This window comes from Pterocles gutturalis, unplaced genomic scaffold, assembly GCF_000699245.1.
Source record: "Pterocles gutturalis isolate BGI_N339 unplaced genomic scaffold, ASM69924v1 scaffold31554, whole genome shotgun sequence".
Taxonomy (NCBI): domain Eukaryota; kingdom Metazoa; phylum Chordata; class Aves; order Pterocliformes; family Pteroclidae; genus Pterocles; species Pterocles gutturalis.
The window spans coordinates 34,239-40,757 of NW_010131748.1; positions in this window are offsets into that span (position 1 = coordinate 34,239).

The following is a 6,519-nucleotide window of genomic DNA, read 5'->3' on the forward strand; positions in this document are numbered from 1 at the left end:
ACTATTCCTGTTAATCTTTCTCAGCTTAATCTACTTCTGTTTTAACCAGAAATATTCTTCATTACTAGCCCCACACTGAGGATGCTGGTGTGGGGACAGCGTGTGACAGATGATTCAATATAGGTACATTCATGGTGGATGTCCCCACTGAGCCACCATATTCAGCAGCAATGTGAGCAAATGGTACAGCACCAGCCAGATTGGATCAGTGACTGATGGCAGCTCAGTACATAAGAGCTATAAAACCAACTCTTGCTGAATTTTAAGGTCACAGATTAAAGGAATAGCCACTTACTCCAGAGTATATTTTAAGAGTCACTAGCTCCATAAATAGTAAGCCTGAGTTGTTGTCTTAACACCTTACTGGAAAAGTGTAATAGGATTTCAGTGAGGAACAGGTTGAACTGTTGTTGAAAGGAGTTACATTAAAGCCTAATGGTAGGAAACCTTATTTCTTAGTAGTCAGATTGAAATATGCTAATAGCCAAGTTCTGCAATAGGCTGTCTGATTAACTTTTAGCTGCTGGTTTCAGATATTAGTGACAACACACTGCTGAGATATTTTTTAAATGAACTTTACATAGCAATTCATTGGCACTGTTCATTATTAATTCATAGTTTGTACACTACTCAGTTGCCAACTTTTTTTATTCAAGCCTTCCCTTTACTCAGTATAGCATGGGAATGTTTGAGGGTCATAAAAGTCACAGCACGGTGTTTCTTAACTGTAGATCTACTCTTGTTTAGGCTGGCATTGCTCTTTGAAATCAGACACGTGGGATATTACAGGTGTGGTACCAAGGGCCTCACCTCAGGTAGCTTTCTGAGCCCCAGTGGAGCTCTGCCTCAGTGTCTTCCCATTCTTAACTCAAATACTTCTTGGGGGATAGCTTTTTTTAAATAAACAAAAGCAACCGTTTTCTGTTGCAACATGAGACCTCAGAATAAAGTGGGAGTATCTTCTGTTTAAGACATATGGAATTTCATTGTTCCTCCTCAACTACTTATTCATGTGCATATTGGGTGTGCATCAGGCGTTCCTCCACTGCAGAGCATCGCTACAGTATCTGTCGCATTCACTGTCTTTGTGCACACCAAATAAGCCATATCAGTAATTATGCCTTTCAAAGTACCTATATGTTATCATTGTTTTGCTTGCAAGCAATAAAGCTTTGTCTGCCTTTTCTTTCCATTCTCTTTTGTTTCTCTCCAACTGTCCAGGTTTGACATCTGGATCAATTATTTTGTTGTGTTAGACTAATGCAACACAATGGACGTGAGTGTGCCTCTAAATTAATCACAAAACATATGTTGTGTGGGCAAAGCGGTGTCCAGGAATAAAATGGCATATAAATTGGTTGTCATTCAGCTTTCTTATGTCCTCTTTAATGCTTTATGCAGATCTGCAGTTTGGTGGCTAGAACTGCAGCAGTTTATATAAAATGATGCAAATGTGTATTCCATAGCTTTATAATTTGTGGGTCCAAAAAACTGTTTCAACAATAATAAGCATTCATGAAGAGTTTAAAGCAGAAAAGTAATTTGGCAGAGTGGCTGCTATAAGAATACTCTTCACTGCCTCCACAAGTCATGCAGAGCATACATGACTTCACTCAATGACTTTGTATTCCAGATTAGTACAAAAATTTAACTGACAGTCATTACTATTGTATTTGCTACAAGTAAACGAGCAAGCTGGTGAAAGAAACACAGTTTATGTTAAATGGTGCTTTGAAGATTATACCGAGCCTTTTCAAAAAGTCTGATTGCTTTTGCTTAATCTTTTCTTCAGCTTTCTCCAATTAATTAGCAAAAATGTACCATACTGTTTATTCAACAATGTGGACATTGCCAATCAAATCAGCTTGCATGATTAAAACCTCTTCAAAAGTAATAGTTACTTGGAAATAAATGGAAGTTTTTCTCAGTAAATGCAGTATGAAGGCCACAGCTGCTATATTTCATCAACTTTTAAGCTTATTACAGCGCTCTTTGAAATATGTGTCACTATTTTATGACTTCTGACTATCTCTTACCGCATTACCAAGGTATTTTAATGCCTCAGTATGTTTATCCTCACTGAATGGCATGGCTTAAACTGCATAGATTATACATAATTTTTAGTTTAATTAGCATTAACAAAATAAGGTAGTTTTTGCCTGGACTGATAACATCATTTTTGCTTGGGGGTGAGGGTGGATTTAGCTCTGAACTTTTATAAGAACCTTCGAGTTAGCTGCCAAAGTGGGTAGGAGGGAACATAAGGAGCATGTATAGGACAGTCAGTAAACATGAGGTAGAGTCTGCTGGCAAATCTGACAGGGGGATACTTCAGAAAAAAGCCCACAGCAACACGCTGAGAGGTTTAGCAGAGCTCACAGGGCACAGTTACTGCCAGGGCAGTGACTGGGAGAGGGATGACTACATCCTTTCCATGACCATGCAGGTGACTTCACCTTCATTAAAGAGAAGCTGTGTTTTAACAGTTCTCTAGGGACTGAGGATGAACAGGTTAAGTTTTGGATGTCCTCGCTTTCTCTCCTTGCAGAACTGAAGCCCTTCACTGGGGAGATCTTTGCCCAGGCATCTAAAAAAGCACAGTCAGGCCTGAATGAGAACCATAGATCAGTTGCTAAAGTCTGTCTCTAGAGGGAGATTAGAGCTGAAAATCTGAGGGATGCCTTTTGTTCTTATAAAGTATGCTTAGTTTTGCAGATGTGACAGAACCTCAGGATAGTTTGTGGACTGTATTTTCCTTTGTGCATATTTGGGCACTCAATGCTGTAAAATGTAAGACTAAAGTTGCTGTTAAAACTAGCTGTGCAGTACAACCCACACATCTGCTATGCTGGCTTCTTATATTGGAGAAAAATCTTTAACTGAGCTAACCAACTCCAGAAACAACTTTCTAAACTGATGGAAAATTGGTGATATGAACATTTGTATTCAGTCGTGTGTTTAAAAAAACCTGAACTAGATCAATTGTAGTGTACTTGAAATTCCTCAGTAACTCATTGATATGAACAGTATATATTCCTACACTCTAAGAATAGACGGTGTCCGACATAGGATACATTCCTTACTTGTTTAGATGAGCTCTTTCAAGTGCCACTTTGTACCCAGTTCGCATAAAACTCTCTAGTACAGGTATTACTTAAAGCTCAGTCAAGAGCAGGAAAGGAAAGGGAGCAATTTTTTTTTTTAAATTTTATTTAATCTATCTTATGAAACTTTTTTCCCCCCTTGGAAATCTATTCTGCATTTTGCTATTTTTAACTATTAAACTGTGTCATAATGCCCTCTTCATGAAGAAATGCTTCCCACACTCTCATCCCATGCTGGTTTTTATCACATTTTAACAAAAGTTTTAAACAATATGTGCCAATGAAATGCTCAAATTCTAGTTTCCAGTAGTTAATTACAAGTAATTGTCTACATCAGTGAGTGCTACAGAGATAAGAATATTAAATTAAATAGAACTATATACTACTAAAGCCATAGATCCCTAGGGACATAAAATATTGATCACCTTATGATATACAAAAAGCCATTTATCCATTAAGAGGGGAGGTGAAAAGATAAGTAAGTGTATGAACCTGTCTTACAGCACCGAAATGATTTGTCTAGGTACATTTCACAAATTATATTAAAAAATGCTGCACAACCAGTAAAGATTAAACCATGGCTTTAACTTTTCTAGTCAGTATGTTAAGAAATCTAATCATGATTTCAGTGCTGTTAAGAGGATATATTGTCTATCAGCTCTAAGAGTTCAGAAATATACCTTAAGGAGTCTCTAAATTTTGGTTAGGGGAACTTAACAAGCTGAGAAGGGCTGACTTGGTAGGAAGTATTTTTGGCTGAAATCTGCTATATTCCTGCACCTGCTGTGATAAATGCAGTTTATACAAATTAGCTAGGTCGCTAGTTCTTGACTTCTAAAGAAGGAGTTCAGCTCCAGTGTGAGCAATAAAGCAGCAAATTTATAATAGACTGTAGTTATATATAACATGCACTCTTTTTCTTAAGGTCAGAAGGGACCATTGTAATCTTCCATGCCAAGAGATCATAACAATTTTTAGAAGAGAGAATACCCTAGATTTCAGAGAACCTCATGCAAGTAAAAATAAAATGGGACATTACAGCAGAATAAAAATAAACCTGAAAAGCTCAGGATACACAGAAATTTTTGTACTGAATGCTAATATGGAATCCCCCTACCACCTTCTAGCAATTTTTTAATACCTGCCAGGACTCAACTTTTTTCATAAAGAGAAAGGGTACACTGTACCACTGCCTTCTCTATCCCCCTGTAAACCCAAATGTTCAATTTAAAATCCAGAAATTCCTCCCCACCCCACTTCCCAAGCAAAATGGGTCACATTCTAATTAGGAAGCAGAAATCTATCTCACAGTTTAATGGAGTTGCTTCCAAATTCATCAAAGCTGTCCCCAAGAAAACAACCTGTGTGAAAGGATGGCTCTGTCCTGTTTTACTCCCTTTCTGTACAAAGGCGCACCTTAACTGGATGTATTGAAAAAGGGAACACAGCAGATTAAGCAATCCCATTCTCATTTCCTCTGCCAACCAATTTCTTACCACCCTCTGTAGCTGTGGGCTGTGTTTCAAACACCAGTTAAGATATTTAAAACAACAATAAAAACAAAAACCCCCAAACCTCCAAATACTCTTTTAGTTCATATTCCAAGCTGATTTCTGTGATTTCCAGCCTCCTGCCTTCAGAATAATACTGGAGCAGAGTGCACACCAGTGAGGTTGTCACTGTATTAGACTTCGCTAAACCAATCAGTTTACTAAGCAAAGCACTACATGCTGACCTGGGGGGAACTCTCATGCTCTGGAGTGGGAAGTGAGATGACCCAGCAGGATCTTCCATTTTGGACTGCCCATGCATATTTTCAGTTTTTTCTAATTATCCAAACTTTTCATGGAAATCCATCACTTTTGACATATTTTTGGGCTCTGGGTGGTATTTCTGGAGGAGGGAAGGGAGAAATCCCACACTAGTCAACAGATGAATAAAAACATTTCTGGTTTCCTCTATTGAAGAGCAGAGGAGTTATGTGTACCTATACATGCATGTTTACTTGCATATTGGAAAACTGTTTTGCACCCACTCTGTTTTTCTGTAATGTGCGTGGAAGCACATGGCTAATTCAGAATAACCAAGGCAGTATCCTGACAAGGAGGGGACAGACCAGAACCTGGCAATTCTGGGGTCAGAATTTGCTCTGTCCAAATTTGTGCCTCTCCACTGCAGCAGCTGGCTTTGCTTCAGATGTGTAATCTTGCTGCTGACCTACTGGAAGCATTCATTTGACTATGTAATATCAAAATCCCCTGCATTTTTGAAAACAGGGAAAAAAAAAAAGGGTGAGTACTGAAAGGGTGAATGTGCAAGAGATAGCTAAAGCTGATGTCAGTAACTGTGCTCTTACTGATAGGTGCTCATTTCCGAGCAATGTGGGAAATGCACTTGCCAATTGCCAGACAATATATGGGCATACACTGAATTGAACCTGTTCTGCTAAATGTTCCACTTGCCGTGCATGCTGCAGAGGCTCTCAGTGGGAGTGGGCAATGAACAGATCTCTCATGCCAGAAGGATGATCCCTGCAGACACCCCATCCCCATGCCATTCAAGCCTGGTATTCATAGGACTTCCCAGATATTTTTACTTCCTCCTCAATATCCAAAGAGGAACAGTCTTGGAACACGGAAACCCCTCAACCTACTATGCTAACATAGAAAGGAAGGAGAGTCATACACTTTAATTCCCAGTCAACTGAGGTGATTGAATTGCCTGTACTTAGCTGGGTGCCCTTTCCTGATCTTTTGAATGGCTAGAAAACCAGACCAAACCAAAACTCTTCCATCTGGGGACTACCACCCCTCCCTCCCAGCATCCTTTTACCCCCAAAAGATTTTAATATCTTACTTGAGCTTCCTATATCCTTATCCCTGAAAAGCGCACTGAGAACTACAGTAACCAAGCCTTCCCTGTACTACTGCATGGAAACAGTCATTCAAAACAGAAGTGAGCTCGAGCTAAGGCTTTGTGCTCTCCTGTCAGCCCCCAAGGACCCCTTTGCCCTCCAGCCCTACGCAGCTTGTCAGGTTCCAGTTCAGAGCACTGCATCCAGCCAGCTCCAGCACTCGGCGTGAGAATGAACCAAAGGTGCTCAGAGGAGCTTTTGCAAGTACTTCTGCTGTCAGGAAGGAGCCCTGCGCTCTGCCACCCTGCCTCCACCCCCCTGCCATTCTGCCGTTACATGTCCTTGACGTTTAGCCACAAGTGAAACAAGGAGATAAAGAAATAAAGCACCCAGGGGTCAAACCTGCACAGACGATACAGGTGCTGTATCACTGTTTTGTCTTGGGGTTTTTTCTTTTTGATGTTTGTTTGGGTTTTTTTCCTGTCCTTTCTTTTCTTTTGCCCCCCGACAGCGCTGCCCCCCAGGGTGCCCGGGATGCCGGGCTGTGCACAGCCGGCCAGA